Genomic DNA, 22,528 nt, shown 5'->3' on the forward strand with positions numbered 1-22,528 from the left:
GAAATAGTTGAAGCAATAGGTATCTCATGAAATGAGGTATAAATAATTCATTTAGTCTTTCACTCCACACATTTTAATGATTACCTATTGGGCAAGGTAATTGTCAAGATGTTGGGAATTCAAAATCAAAGACACTGTTCACTTGTTCAAGTGTATGACATTTGTTGGAGACAGGAAAGTAAATAAGAAATTATAATACATAGCTACAAATAGGAGTATAACAAAGCTATTGGCAATGTAAACTCTGGAGTCTAACACAACTGGATGAGGAATTTAAATTCAATCACTTTCAGATATATAGCCTTTGGCAGTCATTCAACATCTGTGGGACTTCCAATAGTAATTGAGACACAAAGATGCTGCTAAGATGAGATGATTATCTTAACAGTTCACCGTAGTGCTTGAAATGTAACAGATAAACCTGCATTGTTCTTGATTATGTTACTTACCATAAAATAAATGAATACATATACTGATACAAGACAAAAGAAAGTCACTGGAAGTGGGGAATCACTTTATGAATGAGTGATATAGTCTCCATCCTGATGCTTGAAAGATGAATGGGGATTAGGAAAGGTAGAAAATGTAGTCTGTGTTGTAAGGGTGGTGTGTTTACAACATCTGAAATTACTTAATGTACATTTGGAATTCTATAAAAATTCCTGTATTCAGAGAAAAACATTCAATTTTAACTATCGAAAATTAAGACACTGAAGAGGCCTGCATGGTGTTAGGACCTAAGAAATCAAACAGTTCCTTCTTTTCTTTGAATTTGTCTGTGGGTAAAACTCTGATATTCTTCTAATCAGTCCTAAAAATTTAGTTTTGATTTTTGCACTGCATTGAATATCTTGGCTTATAATAAAAATAAAACAACCCAAAATATTTAGCTAAAACAGTAATGTTTTTATGCCAGTTTGCCCATAAAGTAAAAATTTAACCATATGGAAATAATACTTTTCTAAATTTTCTGAAACTAGAGATGCGAAATATAACTGATTCTCAGAATTATCTGTTTCTGTGATGACACACTCATGTGTGAGGGATTATTCTGATAGAAGACAACTTTCATGCCTTTCTAAATATGTAGGCTGGGAGATCTGATGTAGTAAAGAGACCTTGAGAACATAAAGCCACTTACTACCCAGGTTTCAAAATGATTTGATATTTCTCTTGTCTCCCATACCTGTACCTGCTCTGTTTAGCTTACTTCATGGAATATTCTAATGTGTGAAGATGAAGTTCAGCTCAAAACACCTTGTAAAACATTCTTTGTAACCAAGGCTTCTGTTTGTCCAGTGTTAATGGCAAGAATTGCTGCATGTAGTCCAAGCCCTGTCCTGGTTTTATGCTCTCTCCTTCCTTATAAAATATATGTATGCTGACTAATTTTGTTTTGTCAGCTTGACACAAGCTGGAGTCATCTGGGAAGAGGGAACGTCAACTGAAGCATTGCTTCCATTAGTTTATCTTTAAGAAGGTCTGTTGAAGTATTTCCTTTATGACTGATTGGTGTGGGAGATCTAACCCATAGCAGGTGGTGCCACCCTGGGAAGGTTGTCCTGTGTGTTATAAGGAAAGAAACAGGGCAAGTTGTGGAAAACGAGACTGTAGCTGAAGTTTTCCTGTGTCCACCTGGCTTCTGCAGCTGCTCAGACCCATGTAAACACACAGAAGCTTATATTACTTACAAACTATATGGCCATGGCAGGCTACTTGCTATCTAGTTCTTATATCTTAAATTAACCCATTTCTATTAATCTGTAAGTTGCCAAGTAGCTTGTGGCTTACCAGTACTTTTACATATTGCTTCTTATGGCAGCAGTTGGCAGCATCTCCTGACTCAGTCTTCCACTTCCCAGACTTCTCCTCTCTGCTTATCCCACCTATACTATACATCCTGCCTGGCTACTAGCCAATCACTGTTTTATTTATCAATCAATCTGAGCAACACATTCACAGCATACAGAAAGACATCCCCACCACAAGGCAGTAAGCAGTATTCTTCCATGGCCCTTGTTTTAGTCCTGCCTTGAGTTCCTACCCTGCCTTTCCCCCATTGATGGAAGAGTATGCCAAATAAAGCCTTTCTTATCCAAATTGGCTCTGACAATGTTTTATTAGTGCAAAAGAAACAAAATAGAACAATGTACCACTAGATTTCTCAGTTTTATTGTGATATTTAATTTCTCACCCTCTCATACATAGTGGAATAAATTAGTGTATGCAATATTCTTAGGAAGTGTTCTTAGCCATGTTTGGTAAAATCCATACATGATGGTCTAACTTATTGAGAAAGAAAAAAAACATGCAGAATTGCTCACTCCTTAAAATCTCCTTCTTTGTAGTGTGGTGCATGTCTGTTTTCACATGTGTGTGGGTTCATGTGTACACAGTACAGGTCAGAGGTGGATATCAGGTGTCTGACTAGATGGATCAATACCCTAAATCCTTGAGGCAGAGTCTCTCACTGAATCTGAGGCTTGCCATTTCTAGTAGTATGACAGATCAGGGAGCTACTGGGACAATCTATTATCCATCTCCTAATGCAAGGCTGAAATCAGTATGGCTATCCCTGGCTTTACTCAGGTGCTAGGGTCCACTTGATGCTCATGCGGAAATCATTCTTACCCACTGAGCTATTTATTGAGGTCCTTCTCTTTCCTTTTTCACTATTACAAATGGTGAAGAAATGAACCCTGAGGTTTACTTGACTAGATCCCCTTTGAATCTTTATGAAAAAAACAATCATATCAGTAAATAAGAATTTCCAGTCAAGTTCTTGAAATCCTCACACAAGATAATTTATTTATTCTGGTTGATAAGGTACTAAGATATTAGCAGTTTTCACTCAGATACATTTGAAATAAAAAATCCTGCATAAATAAACATAAAAAAACTAATACGTTTTGTTTTGGTAGATAAGTTTTCTTAAGACATATGCATGTAAGCTAAAATTATATAGGATGTGAAGGAGCAGTGAGGCTGGAATATGGCTTACTTCATATGGATAGAAAATGTTGGGAAAAATATTTCTCAGGTTTGGGATAAGTCCTTGCTATAAATTTTAATCATGTCATTTCACTTGAAGCTTAAGAAAATGCCAGGCTATTTCTAAAAACAGTCTTACTACTTTGACCAAATGGGCAACATCAGAACTATTTTGTAGTCTTTCTCCAGAACTAACTAAAAACAAGTAGTTTCATGAATATGTGCTTGCTTCTTTTATGTTTTAATGTCTCCTAAAGTGAATCACTTGATAGCTATTTTCTCATAACAGTATATGCTTAAAACATCTTCTTTTAATTAGCCAACATCAGAAATGAGACTTGTGTGACTATGACAATCTTAAAGACCTCTTTAATGATAAAAGGACAAATAAAGTTATAAAGAATAAAATAGAAACGTTTCCCTGTCCCTTTCTAGTCAATTATGAGTTGTTGTAAATCTACATGTTATTTCTCAAATATTCCCTGGAACATCTCAGGTATCTGAGGGTTCTGCTCAGGGTATCTGCTCCTGTCTCTGTGTATCTACCAGGATTCATCATATGATTATCTTAAAGCAGTATCAAAATTTTAACTTTCTTCAATGATCACATTTTCTCTTCCCATGATAGGTCACTTATTGGATAACAAAACAATTACCTTGTCTTCCTTGTCAAAAACCTACTTATTATCATTTACTCCTGTGATCTAATAATTGTTGTGTATATAAAATGTGTTTGACATGACCAAAAGGCTGCTTATTTGCAAGCCTGACAAGAATCTCACCTTACTCCAATGGGGTGATATATAAAACTAACCAAAGTATGGCAATCTGTAAATGTATACAATAGGTGCTGTGAAAACTGACCAATGAAAATGAGTTTTGTTGGTCATATAGTTGATAGTTTTACATAACTTTAAAATAATCTGCTAGAATATTTTGGTCCTATAAAATTAACCTTTTATTTGGTGTTCAGAGATATTTTAATGAATAGAAAATTTTACTGCATAAAGCAAGGCAAGATATTACTAATGTCATTGAATTACAGTACCATTTCACTCCTCTCTGTCAGTTATATTAGCCAACTTATAATGCTGTTATTCTCTTTGAAGATTAGTGACTGATGGAAATGATACTGTGTGGCTTCTGATCCCAGTGTATAATCATGTCCAGAGTCCCTGCCTTGTGTTGCTAAGATCTCAGGTTTGTAATGCCTAAATGTGATATAAGAGTTTTTGTTATGCTACAGGCTGGCAAATCACTTAGTAGACAAAGTACTAATCCCTAAACCCAGTGACCTGAGTTTGATGTTGGGAACCCATATATAAATGGATAAAGAGCACTGAATCTATAAAGTTGTCCAGTGACCTCCACAATAACAATGTGTCATGTGCACTCATGCAGACATTCATTTGCACAATGCTAAACAAACCAATAGAAATAACAAATACTAAGCTGGAATTATTGATCCTCAGATTTCCACATCATATACACCTTCCATCTTTACTTTACCTATTTATTGCATGGATTAGGGATGAATTTATATTTCCATTTTCATATAAAATGAACATAGATATCATGTGCAGTATAATGATAATTACAGACTACTCTAAAAAGTGATTTTAAACGATGATAATTTCTTGATTTGGGCTGTGGTCTGCTCATCACAATGGTTTCTCCTTGCTAATACCTTCACATATCTCTCCTTCATTTGTCAGTCTTGTTTGTTGGCTTGGGGTTATCAGTTTGTGGCAAATAATGGATGTAGGAAAGATATAAGAAAGCATAAACCAGCAAGGATTCTGAAGACCAAGGCTAGAAGTGGCATGCTCTTTCTTGTACTCTATTGCATCAGGTAAAGGAGTCATTTGGCCAGCCAATTACAGAGCCATGGAAAAAGTCCTGATGGTACAAGGACTTGGAATCAGAATCTCTAGTTTTTATCTACCATGTAGTGGTAATTTTGGGGACTACTTAAGAAGATTGAATTCCAGAGGCTGACTAGATTTTAAGGTATGGACACCTAGACGAATTGCAGCTGCATTGATATTTCCACATTATACTAATATACATAAACCTAAATAAAAAGTATTTATAGCATTGACCTTATACTAGGATAATGTGGTCTGGTTCACAGTTCAGAGGAAAAATACTCCACGCTGATTTGCATAGTGGGTGTTGTCAACTGACACTCTAAAAAGCTGTGAATAAAGGGCTTCTCTTTTCCCAAAATTTCCTTAGCATTTGTTGTATAATTTCTTGTTAATGGGCTTGATCTGTTTGGGAGGCATCCAGGCAGTGGGACCAGGTCCTGTGCTCATTGCATGAGTTGACTGTTTGAAGCCTGGGCCTTATGCAGGGTCGCTTGGCTTGGCCTGGGAGGCTTTGCCCTGGAGGCTTGTCACAAATTTACAGAGATCTACTTACATCTGCCTCCAGAGTGCTGGTATTAAAGGCTTGTACCACAGTGTCTAGTCTGTTTTATTTTTTGCAATTGTGTGTGTGTATTAGATATTAACTTTATCTGATTTTATTCAGTAAATATTTTCATCCATCTGTAAGCTGCTAATGTGCTGATAGTTTCCTTTGCTCTGCAGAAGTTTTAAAATTTTATATACTCTCTTTTGTCAGTCACCAAGTTATTTCTTGCACTATTTGTGTCTTAATCGTAAAGTCCTCCCCTGTGCCAATATCATGAATCTGTTTACCTCTGCTTTCTTCTTGTAATTTCATGTTTTTACTAAAGATGTGGATCATATTAAATTGGAATTTCATAGAGTGAAATATACTGATCTAATTCCATTCTTCTGCAGGTAGATATCTAGTTTTGCCAGTATTACTTCTTAATGAGACTTTTCCCCCAGCATTTTATTTTTGTTACCTTTGTCAAAAATTAGGTGACTATGACTGTCTCTGTTTATTTCTAGGTCTATGGTTTTTTTTTCCTTGGCCTACCTGTCTGTTTGTAAGCCGGTCCTATGTTGTCTTTGTCACCTTTGTGCTTTACTGTCATAGGAAGTCAGATGTGATTCCTCCAGCCTTGCTCTTTCAGATTTGATAGGCTATTGAGCATTATCCTGATTTTCATAGGAATTTTATTTGTTTCTATTATTGTTTTTGTTTGTTTGTTTTACTTGTGTGAATATAAGAATGTTTTGGAAAATTAGTGGAAACAGTATCAAACCTGCATTTTTCAAGGATACAGCCATTTTCATCATATCATTTTAGTGTCATGTAAGGTCTTTTCATTAACTAGTATCTGCTTCAGTTTCTTCATTTTAAAGTGTTTTGAAGTTATCATTGCAGAGTTATTTCATCTTCTTGATTAAATATATTCATTGATTTTCATTTTTAAGAACATTTTCAACAATATTATTATTAGTTATTGTTATTATTATTATTATTATTATTATTATTATTATTACAACCTAAGTGCAGTTTCCCCTCTCTCCTTCCTTCCCAGTCTCTCCCTTCATCTCCCTTCTGTCCTCTTAATCCACTCCACCTCTGTTTCTATTTAGGAAAGGGCAGGCCTCCCATGAACATGCCGTATCAAGTTACACTAAGACTAGGAACTTCCCCTTGTATTAAGGCTGGACAGGGCAACCAAGTATGAGGAATAGGGTCCCAAAAGCCAGCAAAAGGAGCAGAAATAGCCCCTGCTCCCACTGTTAAGAGTCCCACAAGGAGATCTAAATATCCAACTGTAACATGCAGAGGGCCCAATTCAGTCCCATGCAAGCTCCCTGATAATCGGTTCAGTTTCTGTGAGCCCTTATACACCCAGGTCAGTTGATTCTGTGGGTTTTCTTGTTGTGTAGTGTCCTTGACTCTCCTGACTTGCACATTCCTTTCTCTCCCTCTTCCACAGGATTCCCGAGTTCTGCCTGATGTTCGGCTTTGAGTTTCTGTTTTCATCAGCTGCTGAATGAAAACTCTCTGTTCTCTGATGACAATTGGGCTAGGCACCAATCTATGAGTGTAGCAGAATATCATTAGGCATTACATAGACTTGACATTTTTTTTTTTTTTTTGCCAGTTGTGTTTGGTTCAATCTAGGTTTCTGGGATATCCATCCTCTGGGTCCTGGTGCTCCAGGCATTGTCATGGGTGCGGTCCGTCTCATGGCATGGAATGGGGTATATTTCCATATTTGTCTTGGCAAGCTCATTATTAGTATATAGAAAAGATACTGAGTTTTGTGTGTTGGTTTTGTATCCTAAACCTTTGCTGAAAGAATTAGATCTTCAAAAGTTTATCTGGTAGGTTTGTGGTTCTTTTGAATATGGGATTATGTCATCTGCAAATATATACAGGTATTTGGCTTCCAATTTTTTTCTCTGCATCCATTTTATTTCTCCCCTTGGTATTATTGTTCTACGTATAAATTTAAGTGTTGTATTTAAGATTGGAGGGACTGAGCGCCCTTGTCTTGTTTTAGAGTATTGTGAAGGATGATGAACTTTGTCAATGGTCTATAGAGATGATTAGGTAATTCTTCCCTTTTACCTACTTATATGGTATATAAACTTCATTGATATCCATATAGAGAATCATGTATCATATAGAAAATCATGGCTCCTTGAGATAAAATTAAATTTTTGTAATATATGATCATTTGGATGTGCTCTTTTTTATCTTTTTATTGTTTGGCAGTTTCATATACTTGTGCAATGAATTTTTATCATTTTGCCTCCAATTTTCCTTCCCCATCTTACTTCCTCTCCCACCAATCTACTTTTCAATGAGTCACTCTCATTTTTGTGTATTGTCTAATGGGTTTTGTTACAGATACTGTCAGTAGCAATGTTGGGAATCATTCAGTGGAACAAGGGCAATTTAATATGGCTACAGTACTGGAGAAAGTGACACCCCTTCCCCAATAAGAATTGCTCGTCAGTCAATAGTCTCTCTTGGAGGGGTGAGTTCTATGGGTTCCTTCCTCAACCATAAATAAATGCTGATGGGCCCAAACTGTGTTTTAAAATTTGGCTTGCAAGTATTTTGTTGAGAATTTTTTCTTTATGTTCATTAGAGAATTTGGTCAGTATTTTTTATATTGTATCTTCAGATTTTGGTATCTATATGTGATGGCTTGAATAAGAATGGCTTCCATTAGTTAATAGACTGGAGGGCTTAGTCACCAGGGATTTGGAACTGTTTGATAGGCTAGAAGGATTAGGAAGTATGGCCTTGTAGAGGAAGTATGTCCCTGAGGGTGGGCTTTGAGGTTTCAAAGGCCAATACCAGACTCAGTCTTGCTCTCTCTGCCCGCAGATCAGGACGTAACTCTCAACCACTTCTCCAGCACCATGTCTGCCATACCTGCTGCTGTGCTCCCTCCAAAGATAATGAACTAAGCATTTGGAACTGTAAGCAAGCCCCCAATAATTGCTTTGTCATACAAGAGATGCTGTGTTCATGGTTCTTCTTAACAGGAATAGAATAGTGACTAAGAAGCTATATTAATACTGGCTATTTATAGTGAATTTAGTAAACTTTCTTCCTTTTCTACTTTGAGGAATTGTTTGAATACTATTGCCATTTGGACTTAGTGAAATATTTATAAAAAGTATCAATAAAGTCCTAACTTTGTCTTTGGAGTGAATTTTAATTACTGTTCTGACTTCATTGTTTTTTTATGAGTCTAATTTGTTTATGTTTTCTTGGTTTAATTTTGATATCTAATATGTATTTTGTTGTTTAATTATTTCCTCCTGTTTTATAGCTTTTAGAATATGTTTTTAAAGCATTTTATAACAATACTTTGGATTTTGTTAGGGTCTGTTGTAACAGTTTCATTTTCATCTCAAAAGTTATTGAGTTTGAACTTGCATCTCTGTCTTGTGGCTATTTCAGTGTGAAGGTGTCAATTGCATTAACCTCTTCAGCAAATCAACTGTTTTATTAACTCTATGCACTTTTCTTTTAGTGTCTGTCTAAATAATCTTTCCACTAATTTGTATTGTTTCTTGCTATCTACTGCATTTAGATATGACTTCTTGTTTTATTAATTTATTTATTCATTGGAATTTTAAGGTACATAAGTTTTATTTACATAATATCTCTGATTTTTAACTTAATTTTAATTAAAATATAAATGTAAAATTTCCCCTTGTTTCTTTTCTTCCTTCAAGATCCTCGTTTCTACCAAATATATTCTTTCAAATTAATGACCTCCTTTTCTTTGATTATTATTGTTATACACATACACACACACACACACACACACACACACACTTTATTGAAATTATATAGTACCACAGATGATTTGTTAGGTACTATAAGTTTTTCACTAGCTATAGGAAATTTTGATATTCTTTATTTCTTCAACAATCTATTAACTATCAAAAATATCTTATTCAGCCTATAGATATTGTAGTTTCTGTGTTCTCTCTTGCTGTTGATTTCTATTTTAATTCCACTGTGATCCAATAAGAAGGCATAAGAACACATTTCATTATAAATTTGTGTGTGTGTGTGTGTGTGTGTGTGTGTGTGTGTGTGTGTGTGTTTGCAAAAGCCTGCTTTGAGGACCACTTGTGATCAGTTTTAGATAAGGTTCCATGCTGTTGAGAAGAAAGTGCATTTTCTACTTATTGGATGAATATTCTATAGATAGCTCTTATTCCTATTGTTTTATCATATTATTTATCTGTGCACTTCCTTTGGTGATTTTCATTGTAGAAGACCTTCCCAAAGATGAGACTGTGGAATTGAAGTGTTCCACTCTTATTTTATTAGTACCTATCTGACCTTTCATTCTTTGATTTTATAAAATTATGAGGATCAGAGTTTTGTTTATAAATATTTACAACTGTATCTTTTTGATATTTTTCTCTTTATTAATATGTAGTGATTTTATATCTTCTGACTAATTTCATTTAAAGACTTTTTTGGATATAATAATTACATCAATCTATCAGTGATTTCTGTTTGTTAAGTTGATATCTCTCCCTTGAATCTGAGTTTTGAAATATCTTTCCTAGTGATCTGTGTTTCTTGGAGACAAGAAAATTCAGATCTTGTTTCCTCATCTAGTGAATCAGTCTGAACTTTTTAATGGTGAGTTGAAATGACTTATATTCAAATTTATTGTTGGAAGGGTTTGCTATTTCCTTTCTCTTATTTATTGTTTATATGCTTGGTATGATTTTTTTCTTCTTTCACATTTAATAGGTTTACTGGTTTGTACTGAAGATGATGGATCCCTTCCTGGCTTTTTTATATCTACATATCCCTTTTATGAAACATTTTTCATGTGATCTTACAAATGAGACTTCCCTTTTTCCTCTCTTGATGAAGAGGAAGAAGTTTTCTCTTAATTAAATTAGTGTTGGCATGATGTTCATGGCCCTGCCTAATTTGTGCCATTTTCAAATATGCTTATTGCCCATCAATTTGAAGTGATAATTTTTCTGGTGTCTAGTTGCTTCTTTTGTTACTCCATAAAAAATCCCTGAATAGACAACTTAAGGTATAACAGGTTCATTTTTTTCCTCACAATTAAGAAGTAACACACCTTGTGGCAAAGAATCAGAAATAACAGACGCTTATACCAGCTGATCACATCCTCTGTGCAGCCAAGGAGAAGAGATTAATCAATGTTCTTACTCACATAACTTCTTAAAATACTATTGGACTGAAGTACCTGGAATAATTGCTTCCTTCTTTCATATGTTTGTGTATTCTTATTTCAATTAATCTGATCAGAGTAATCCCTCACAGGGGTATTCCCAGACATTAAACTAATCTAAATAATCCCACATAGGATTACCCAAAAGTTTGTCTTGTAGGTGATTCTAGTTCTTGTCAAGTTGAAATCAATAGTGACTATCATTATATAGTCATAGTAACCTTGACTAACAGTTGTTTACTTTTAGGTCTTAAAATATACCATTCCATAGTTTTCTGCTTTTTTTAAAGAGAGATTTTATGAAAAGTCTGGTGGCATTATTTATGTTTCTACTTTCATGTATACATTGGCTTTTTCTCTTACATTATTAATGTTTATTTTCACTATGTAGTTGAGATTTTGACTATGATATGTGGTAACATGTACTTGATGTTCTAAATATCCCTTGTGTTTACATGTCTATTTCTTCCTATTGTTTTGAGAACTTTCACACATAATACTAATGAATAAATTATTTTTGTAAATTATTTTAACTTATTTTGCCCATAGATTCTTAGGTTTAGATTCTATAATGTGTTCCAGACTCCTAAGAATTTTTGGTCATGTTGCTTAATTTCCCTCTTTTTATTATCTGAGTATATTATTTTCTCAGGCTTACCCTTCATATCTGAGATGTGTTCTGCTTGACCTTGTCTGTTTATTAGGCTTTCTACTCTATTTTATTTGGCAAAGGATATTTTCATTTACACAATATCTGTTTGCGTTTTTCAGAATCCCAATTTGCTTCCTGAATTTTTCCTTCATGGTTTGGAATTTCTCTTCCATTTTTTACTAAACATTTTGTGTATTTTGATAACTTTCTTGTTTAGGTCCAAGGTATATTTACTTATTTCATTGATCTGCTCATTTGAGGTCCCCATTTTGTTATTTCACATATTTCATAGTCTGTGGATTATATTGTTGATGTATCTTTAGCTTGTAGAGATATACTGATTTCTTGGTTCATGTTTCTTTGTGTGTTTCCCCCCTTTTTCTTCTTTTTGTTTCTTTGTTGTAATTTTGGAGTCACAAAGTGGTCCTTCTTGTGGGTTAATATTTCTGATTACATTTTAGTCAAGAGATGGAGTTCAGTAACGGATGCAATGATTTAGCAGCAGCCCTGATATTAATTTGCAATAAGAAAGATTGGAAATTTCATTTTTATCCCTGAGGAACGTCAAAGACAGCATTATTATGGTACTGGTTATGAAAAAATTTAGTATCTTTATATTTAAAGTTATCAATATTTAAGTAGAGAAAAGAGGAAGGAATGGGTAAAGGGTGAAAAATGGAGTAGAGAGAGAATGAGAAGGACAGTATATGGGTCCAAGTTGTAAGAAGTAATAGTGACACTATTATATAGATGGAAAAATGTAGATATACAAAGTAAAGAAGGAAAATCATAAAATGTCCTCCCAGAGAGAAACAATAATTCAAACGACCTATTAAAGTACAAATTTGAAAAACTATGAAAGACAGGTAAAAACAATCAGTAATAAACACAGAAAGCATGTTGCCCTCACATATTATTTCTTCCTTATTTGATGTATTTTTTTTCTCTCCTGTACTGTTTTTCTGTCTCTCCACAGATAGGGAGAGATATGCTAGTGTCAGTAATTTAATCGAGTTAAGTTAACTCTGACAGTTGTGACAAACCTGCCCGTCTGAGTTTTCCCACACTGGATCACATATAACAGTTGTGGAAGTCTTGTGTAGTCACCCAAGAATGGCAGGGTTGGTGTTCTTTCTAGTGAATATTTCTCCTTTAAGCTTCAGGTTCCTAACACACATTTTGACTTCTGTCCCCAGTTTGTTTCTATGTCTGGTATATGTTTAATTTGGATAGCATTGAATATGGAGATGGGATTCAGGTATTATTTATTTCTTTTTCTTTCTGTTTTATAACTTGTAGGTAATTAGTTATATTTTATAATCAATGAATGTTGAATGCTTATTAAGTTTTTAAAAGAATTACTGTCTGCATTACTTTGTAGATTTTATAAGCCATTCCTATTAAGTAATTGTGAAATATTGCATGCTTGCTAATTTTCTTTTAGATACTATTGAAAATTATCTTTAAAATTTTAAATTGTTTGCTGGGCTAGGGAGATAGCTCAGCTTTTAAGAGTAATTTCTAGAGAGTTAAATACATAGCGCACATATAAAAAGATGGGCATAGATGTGTGTGCCTTTAATTCCAAATCTATATAGAGTTATTCTTTGAGGATTTCATAAATATATTTTGATCTTATTCTTTCTCATCCTCTAACTTCCTTACTTATTCAACTTCATCTTCTCTCTCAACAAAAACGAAAACATGGAGTCTAAAATATTTGGTTTGGGTTGGCGGACTACTCCTAAATATGGCCGGGTGCTCTGCAGTGTGATTGACAACCTAGTAACATTTCATTGAAGATAGCTGATATTTTGAACTTATATGCTACATTTTTTTTATTATTACATTAATCTGGAGTCAACTAAGAACCATGCCTCTTAGTCATCTGCGATGAATTTCCAAGACCTAAAAATTAACTGAGCAGGAAAGCTCTTCTCCAGAAAGACCAGAACATTCCTGGGTTAGCCCAGAAATAAAGAGGTCTAAGAAAAATCAGTAGTGCATAAACCATGAGTTTCTTGCCTATGACTGTTTTCCGAACATGCACCCAAGGAAAGTAATACAAAGGTTAGAATATAATAATCCCTTTAAAGTTTGGGTAGCAGTGTGATTGACTATGTTTTAGAATTTTAGAACATTTTTTTACTCTGATATTGGAACCCTATTTATTCAACGAATGAATGAATTTTGCTCAGATTTTCATTGTTCCATTGCATGCCCTATTCTAAGTGAAGGATGATTACTTGTTTTATCAGATTTGAATTTATGCAGATCTGACTCTCTTCCTTATATTAGCCTGATTATTTGATGATAATTTCCCCAAATCATTTGAAAAATACAGAGTAAACTATTATCATTTATACCCTGAACAGCGGAGTTACAGGTTATAATATTGTAGTGTGCAAATACATATTTGTCTAAGAAACAATAGGAAAAATGAAGGAACCTATTCACCATATCTTTTAAAAGTTCAAAGTCATATTGCGTAACTTGATGAGACTATATCTCATAATAAAAAGTAAAAATCCTACTCATAGAGCAGTTGCCTAGCATACACAAGGCCCTAGATTTGATCCTCAGTATAAACACACACACAGATATATAGCCATATGCACAAAACACAAAAGAAAATTACATATTTAAGGAATAGTGTCTAATAAATTTCTATATGAACATATTTTAACAAAATTGGTGTGTTTTCCAAAGTTTTCAGTGTTATTTAAAATAATCAAGCAGTATGTAAAATATGTGTAAAACAAGAATGTAAAGTTGGGGGGGAAAGAAATAATGTTTTATTTGAGACTGGAATCATATGTCCTACACTAAATGCATCTTTTAACTGTGTAATTTTTATCAAATTGTGTTATATTTTATATCTTAGATAATTAAGGTAGATAATTTTTTAAGTATTTGAATTAATAATTCCAATCCAATTCAAAGCATAAATTTTCTCTCTTAGTATCACTTTGGATCTTATTATTAACCAAATTGTATTTAAGGAAGTAATGAACATTTTGCACATAGTATCATTCTTTTTTAAGTTAAACTGTGTAAATTTATGTTCAATAACCTATAATGTTCATTAACATTGCATTTTGTAAATTTGTAGAAAACAGGATCCCAAGTAAAAATCTTTCAAACTTCCAACATACCTTGAGTTAGACCCTAGAATAATTCTATATTAAACTGATTTTTTGCCATTTGTCTGAAGTTTAAGATATTGTACTGCTCATATCCCTGAAGCACTAGGACCTTCTACTGTATACTCCTTGGGATTCACGTACTAAGAGGCAGAGATCTGAACAACTATCCATGTTTCAATGGGACAAATCCTTCCAAATAACCCTCCTAACCCAGAGTTCAGTGGATTAGGCAAACTGTGATTTATATCTAAGCATCTTTTGTTTTGTTTTTTCAACAAAGCCATTCTCTTACTGTACTGTCAACGACCACTTGTATTGCATTAATCAGACCTTAATTAACAAGGAAGAAAGGTGATAATTTACATTTATTTCAAATTGACACATTGTACTTTATTTAGCAAATGAGACCTGTCAGGCACTGCCAGTGATGCTTAGATTGAAGACAGAGTGTCGAAAATACGTCTTCCACCTGACTGTGCCTTTGTAGGAGGGAGCTTTCAGTGTGTTTACACAGGGATCATTAGACACACCTCATGCTAAGCTTTCATGAATCTTTGAATAAGAAATGCTCAAAGGTCATCAGGTATGAAATATTTTATAATGACACACTGCCATAAGGCATGAGGAACTGTGATTTATCCTCCAAAGTAAACTCCAAAGGAGAGAGAGCTGCACCAGCCTCAGAATTGTTTCATACCCATTGAAAAGAGGAGAGAAAGTTAAAGCTGTAAGCAGAGAGGAAGGGGAGAGTTTATTTCTCAATGTCATGGTACAGTTTAAGCAGAAGCTGGAGGCCTGCTATAAGAGATGACCTCCTTAGTTGATTGAAATTTTTTTGTATCTCACAAATTTTAAGCATATTACTGCTTCCTTTTGTGAGAAAAATTTTGTTTTATTTTCTTTGTCTAGCAGGAAAATTAACGTCTAGTTTATTTTGTTATTCTCAAAGGGCAAAATAGAGGAGATGCAATCACCAACAAATTGTAATTGCTTTATTAATAGTTATTCCTCTTATACTGATACTGAGGAAAGTATGCTGACTTAAAATCAAGACAAAAATTAAAATATAATGAATGAATGATGCTGAAGAAGCTTAACTCACCAAACTGTGAAACAAAGTTGCTGTGTTTTACCATAAGAGTGATTTCTTTGGAGCATCAGTACTCTAAGCATAACACCAGACCTCTGTGAATAAGAGGGATCTCTCCCGCTTCTATGCTGTTGTTAGCTGTAAGTCCAAATGTAGATAGAAAAGACGGCAAAAAGAATGCCAGGGTCCTTGAACCCAAATTTAATTGGTTAGTCATAGCATGGCACTGAACACCTTTCTAATGATTTTTATACTATGAAAATGATTTTTTTGTCTGAAAATATTATTTTTATTTATTTTTAATATTGCAATTTAATTACAGTATTTCTCCCTTCCCTTTTTTTCCTCTAAACCATCCCATATACACCTCCTCACTCTCCTTCAAATTCATGACCTCTTTTTTCATTAATTGCTATTGCATGCATGCATATGTATGTGTGTATATATATTCCTAAATATGAATATAATATACGTTCCTAAACATAGCCTATTGAATCCAATTTACTTGTATTTTCAAGATTTACCATTTGCCATTGGACAACCATTTGGAGCGGTCTTTCTTTAGGAGGGCCTGCTCACAGCTTTACTCAGTTGCTTCTAGTTCTTTGTGTAGGACTGAGGCTTTTAAGGGATTACTCCATGTAGTTTGGTGTGTGTGTTGGTGTCGTCCTTGTAATATGACAACCTAAAGTGATTCGAAAACCCATCTGAAGACAACAGTTTTTGTCCTTCCCATTCATTTAGTTCTATGCCCTGTTTTTCTATCCTTTGGGATGTTTTTCATTTTATAGTCTTTCAAAGCATACATTGTTTCCTTCTAGAGTTTTGATTGTAGCCTCCATACCCCTTACCTACATGGCTATTGATTACAAGTCTGGATTACTCTCTCGGATTCTTGACCCACACAGGTTTTCTATGTACTTTGTTAGTTGAGATTTTCCTCTTAGTTTCTGGCTTTGCTGTAATAAAGGTGCTTTGTTGTCTAGATGGTTAACTTTGTAGTGAAGAGCTTGTGAGTTCAAAGTTGGACATAGACCAAATCCTGGAGATATGAGACTGGACTATTTCCTGGCAATAAATTCAAATTTCAGCAAGGAATTATGATATTTGAGTGTCTGAGAGTACTTTTGAAAGACTCATGGGTATGTAGACAACTGTTCCTCCTTACTCATGCTCTCCAAAGTGTTTTGAAAAGTTTCAACTGAGAATTAAGTCTGTATGAAACAGAGACAAGTTTTCAGGAAGTCAAGTGGTTTTATAGTCAATTCAGTTTAGGTACATCTGAGATACCTCAGGAAGTTATTATCATCTCTGTGAGCACAGCAACAGCAAATATAATTCGTCTCTAGATAAGGACATCCTTATAGTGCCCAGACTATTTTAAGACATATTTTCTTAGCATGATTTGTCATAGCCTATAAAAAGTGGCTAGGCAGATAAGTATACAAAAGAAAAACAACAAAGGCAACTATGAAAACTCAGCTTCAGATAGTAGGTTCATTGGAAACAGGCTTTAAGATATTATACTGTCCTCAAGGAAACTGAAATGAGTAAAGATGGCCTGGATAGATAGCTAATCCATAAAGAAACCTGTCACATTAGCCTGGTGTCCTGAGTTCCAGCCATTGAACTCATACAAATGAAGGACAGATGAGAGAATCTATCGCACACAGCTGTCCTCTGACATCATACTAGAGATACGACATATGAGACACCTACACACACATATGAATAAAGTATTTACGAAAGAACAAAGCACAAATAATAGTAAAAAACTAAAAAGGATAAAGTGAACTTGAAAATGTGAAACACTGAGAAATACTAATGTATAGAGAGATAAAGGAGTTTAACAACCACACATATAAATAAATGACTCCAAATGAGACAAAAATGTTTTCAAAGGTGAAAATTGGACATAGAATACAAAGAACTCAGTAAAAGTACTCATGCATATTTATGCATTTGGAGCGTCAAAGGGAGAACACAAAAGGAATATGACTAGTCATATCTGCAGAAATAATGTTCAGAAGCCTTCTTCTACTTTTGGTATCACTAACATACCTTCACAGAGTCCTATACAACTACTGTTCTAGAGATCATTAGTAACACAACAAATCTCAATAGGTATTCGAATTTGCAAGATGAGACAACTCCCACAAATCAAAGTAAGTGTGATGTATGAAAAGTAATGCTTAGAAGCTTTCTTACAGAATTAAATGTATATAAGGATTGGGAAAATCTGAAAAAAAAAAGATACCTAAGTATCCTGTGGAAATTAGTAAAAAATAGTTCACTAGATAAAGGAAAGTCGATGGTATAACACAGAAAAAGATCAGAATTAATGGACATATGTTTTACTTCATGATTTATCATATGCTGTAAAAAGTGACAAGGCAGATAAGTAGACATTGAAGAGAATCTGCAAAAACAGTGCGTTTTGTGTATTACTGTAATTCATAAATCTCTGCAAAGATAATTTTTAAAAAAAGAACAAAAAGTAGAAAAATAAAAATAACCTCAAGATAGAAGGGAAACAAACCTAGAGACTCTAGAAAGGTAACAGAATGATATAAAATTGTTATGATCCTTTATTGGAACATCTGAAGAAGTGGACTCGTTTTTAGTTAACTATAGCTGATGAAAGGAAGATTAAAATCAAAAGCTGAGTGATCAATTAATTTGAGTATACACTTAAACACATGTAAAACCTCCCAGTCATAAAGGGGTAAGTTTTACAGACACAATAGTATTTTTAAATGCATTTTCTGATATCAGATGAACTTGGCACTAAAAACTGATGAAGACATTAAATACAGGCTAGTTTTCATCACAAATTTTGACACAAAAATTCTAAGTGAAATTAGAATTCACAATTTTAATAGAATAAAAAAGTTTTATGTTCTGTTTAATAGAGAAGAAAACACTTTCAACTAAAGTCAGTATCAATTAATTAAAATAAAATAAAACCATTTGAAAACTAGGAATTAAATATCTTCTTAATATGATATCAGCATTGAAAGGACCATTATGAAATGTCATGATTAGGGAATATTAGCATATTTTAATTCAGTTGTGACTAAATTTTGATTATTTCTCTTTCTGGATAACATTCTTTTGAAAGTGTATAAATAGTAGTAACACAAGCAAAAGAAACCCAGCTGGATCAAGAACAGAGAGGGAGAACAAGGAATAAAAGACCATGATAAATGAAGACCACATGAGAATAGGAAGAAGCAAAGCTCTAGAGAGGCCCACAGAAATCCACAAAGATACCCCCACAATCGACTACTGGCAATGGTCGAGAGACAGCCCGAACTGACCTACTCTGGTGATAGGATGACCAAACACCCTAATTGTCGTGCTAGAAACCCCATCCAATGACTGAGGGAACCGGATGTAGAAATCCACGGCCAGGCCCCAGGTGGAGTTCCAGGAGTCCAATTGGTGAGAAAGAGGAGGGTTTGTATGAGCGAGAATTGTTGAGACCAATTTGGAAAAAGCACAGGGACAAATAGTCAAATGAATGGAAACACATGAACTATGAACCAATAGCTGAGGAGCCCCCAACTGGATCAGGCCCTCTGGATAAGTGAGACAGTTGATTGGCTTGATCTGTTTGGGAGGCATCCAGACAGTAGGACCAGGTCCTGTACTTAGTGCATAAGTTGGCTGTTTGAAACCTGGGGCTTATACAGGGACACTTGGCTCAGCCTGGGAGGAGGGGACTGGACCTGCCTGGACTGAATCTACCAGGTTGAACTCAATCTTCAGGGGAGTCTTTGCCCTGGAGGAGATGGGAATGGGTTGTGGGCTGGGGGGAAGGTGGGGGGGGGAAAGGAGGGGGGAGAACAAGGGAATCCGTGGCTGTTATGTAAAATTAAATTAAATTATAAAATTAAAAAATAGAAAGAACCCAAGAATAAGAAAGAAAACTATGTAACTGATAATTTTCTTATAATCATTGTATAAATGTAGACCTTAAAATAAGCTTAAGTATAATAATTACACTTAATTAATTAGTAATTGCATTTCCACAACAAAAAATAAAGTAACTGGACAATGAAATTAAAAGTCCTTTTTAAAAAAAATCTATTACTATTATATATATATATATATATATATATATATATATATATATATATATATATATATTACATGTATGTTTTTGTTTTCAGGTGTGCAAATGCTACACATTCATGCTGATGTCAGTTGACAGTCTTCAAGAGTCAGTTAACTCTTTTTGCCATGGGTCTCTGGGACTGATCTCCAGTTATCTGGTTTGTATGATAGTGTTTTTCCTGCTGAGCCATCTCGTAGGCAGTTTAGCTATATAATGTGAAGAATATTGGAATAAATTCATTAAAAGGTATGCAGGTCAGCTATTTAGAAAATTGAGAATAACAGTTGAGAAATAATAAAGATTGTATGTATGCATATAAGAAAATTAGTATTGATGAATTGAAACACTCAATAGTGAAAAGATTGAAGTAGTTCCAAACCAAGTCTTTCGTTTTCCTTCTTTGTTGATAATGATTATAAAACTTAGAGGAAAATAAGAATTCCAAAAGCAGCCAAGACCAGAGGCTTGTTCTCAAAGCTGTTGTGAATTAATAAAATATTTGTATAATCAACACACTAGTGTTTTCATGATTTTTGAAAAAAAATAGGTCAAAGGAAAGACTTCAAAAATAAAGAAAAAGAGGACCACTGTGTTGGCACAGCAGTAATAGACACTTGTGAGCAAGCCTGATGACCTGATCCTGGGAGCCGGCATGGTAGAAGGTGGGAATTGACTCTACATATGGTTTCTGACCTCCACATGTATTGGTTTCAATTGAATCCTCCCACACTCGTGCACACATGTATGCTTACAGGCACATATGCACATACACACACACACACACACACACACACACACGAATAAATGTAATTTTAAAAATCAAGGAAAAAAACATTTTTCATGAGCATAATTCATTCTTAAATATATTCCAAAACAATGGAGAAAGTTTACTCTTTACAATAATTGTGTTAAGACAACTATATTTACATAATAAAATTATGAAATCTGACACTAGTCCCTATAATAGTGAAGACTTTTAGGACTGAAATCTTTTAGAAGATATTATGAAACATGACCTTTGAGTAAAGGTGTGCTCTGCAGGTATAACTCATTTCCCTGCTATACTCAAAACCAGTTTATCCTGGTTGAACCTGCTTTGGCACTGACTAGTTGAAGAGGCTGACCTTTGTACAGATCTTACGTACCTACATACAATCCAGAGTTTCCTGCTAATTTCTCCCCCCCCAGGTATATTCATAAATAGAGGAGAATGATTGCATTTTGTTTTTCAACTTTTATTTTGCAATAAGACTACAAAAATTTATCAGTTAGCAAATCATTTGCTCCAATTTATATTCCATTAAGTTAATTTTCTGTAAAGAAAACTTAATCACGCTCAACTTCAAAGTTGTTTTCCTCTCATGATCCACATGTAGGTGCCTTCGCTTTTCTGCAGTGTAAACTGGCATAATGTAATTCTTTTGATAAAATTTATGTCAACATTTTTAAGGTTAATCTTAATTACATTTGAATACCAAAATCTGTATTTTGCTTCTAATTGTAGCTCACTTACCTAATTTAAAATGTCTGATTATTAAAAACAGATGAAGTTCAGAAATTTTATTTGCTTTATTTAACACATACATATGTGCATGCATCCGAAAGTAGTTAAGCCAGAAAGTGTGACATAAAATAATAAAACAGATAAATACTATGGTGCAAACCTGATCCCATGATAGATAATATAACCACCATGGATAATGCTCTTTGAAATTTGAAAGTTGAAACACGATAACATATTCCAAAGTTTTGAATTGTAAAAACATTAAAAGTAGAGTTTCTTATCTCAGAATTGACGTATGATTATAAATCCTACCTGATTCACTTAGAAGTCATCTATACATTCTGGTAACTCTGTAATCTTATATTTAATGATCTCTAGGAAATTACCAAGAAAAATATTTGCCATCTACAATTTTTTTCTTTCAGTTCCATCACTCATTTCTTTCCAAAGAAATACACTTGGTTATTTTTGTTAGGAAATGTACTCTAATTATTCAATAAATAAACTTTTATTATTCCAAAGTACTTGCACTTCAGTAGAGTTAAATATTCAATCTTAATGCATTCAGAAGCTGTGTTTTCCCTCTGGTACCTATATTCTAAGACATTTTGATGCTAACCTTCAATAGTTGTCACATTCCTAATTCCCGTCCCTGCAGTTCCTAATTAGTAAAGTATTTCATGGAATTTGAATGTTGCTTGTTAGGAATACAGGATATTTACCTACCCAGTGTGCATTAACTTAATCCAATATTTAATAGATTATTTTCCATATTTTACTAAAATAAACTATTTTTCCATACTAAATTGTGTTTAGACTGAAAATTTGATTATCATTAATCTTCCAAGAGGAGCTACTACTTTCTAAAGTATTTTAAATCTGCTGAAGTCAAATTCAGTACCAGGAATTAAATTAAAATTGACCAACAAACACAAAACAGTATGGTAGCCAGGATGATTTGGATCATTGGGCTGTAAAATGAAATGTAATGCTGGAAACCAAAGATTCTCCTTCAGAAAAGCAGTGGTTTCCTCTCCCCAATTGTACTTCAAATCTTGAACTGTGGGAAAGAAGGATAATAGGAATCACTTTCTCTAGCACTTTACTCCTACAGCACAGAACTTCAGTTCCCTTCCCATCAAATGTCATTCTGACGTCTTCACCTTTCTTGTTCCTTGGATCACAGAATCGGTTGGACTTCCTTCTCCCAAGGTGGATGTGACATTACCAAATGTCAGAGCTTCATGGAGGATGATCTCAGATCCTCTGTCTAGTTACTTTAAAAGCTAGAATGGTTCAGAGATATATTTTCATATCCCTTTGTGTTACCTGCCAATCATCTCTGTGCCTCCTTTTAAAATCTTTGAGGTTGTCTCACATCATACCCATGTA

General features: G+C 34.1%; 1 long non-coding RNA gene across 4 annotated transcripts in view; it reads left to right on the top strand.

Annotated features, from left to right (window-relative positions):
* Positions 1 to 22,528, top strand: part of LOC131903769 (uncharacterized) — a 79,078-nt gene that overhangs the window by 19,646 nt on the left and 36,904 nt on the right. For 3 of the 4 annotated variants that reach the window (XR_009377591.1, XR_009377593.1, XR_009377590.1), the window contains exons 2-3: positions 4,844 to 5,001; positions 8,266 to 8,360. This is a non-coding gene — a long non-coding RNA (uncharacterized LOC131903769). The remainder of the gene's footprint in view (positions 1 to 4,843; positions 5,002 to 8,265; positions 8,361 to 22,528) is intronic. The other variant, XR_009377592.1, reaches the window with a different exon arrangement.

Source organism: Peromyscus eremicus, chromosome 2, assembly GCF_949786415.1.
Source record: "Peromyscus eremicus chromosome 2, PerEre_H2_v1, whole genome shotgun sequence".
NCBI classification, from domain to species: Eukaryota; Metazoa; Chordata; class Mammalia; order Rodentia; family Cricetidae; genus Peromyscus; species Peromyscus eremicus.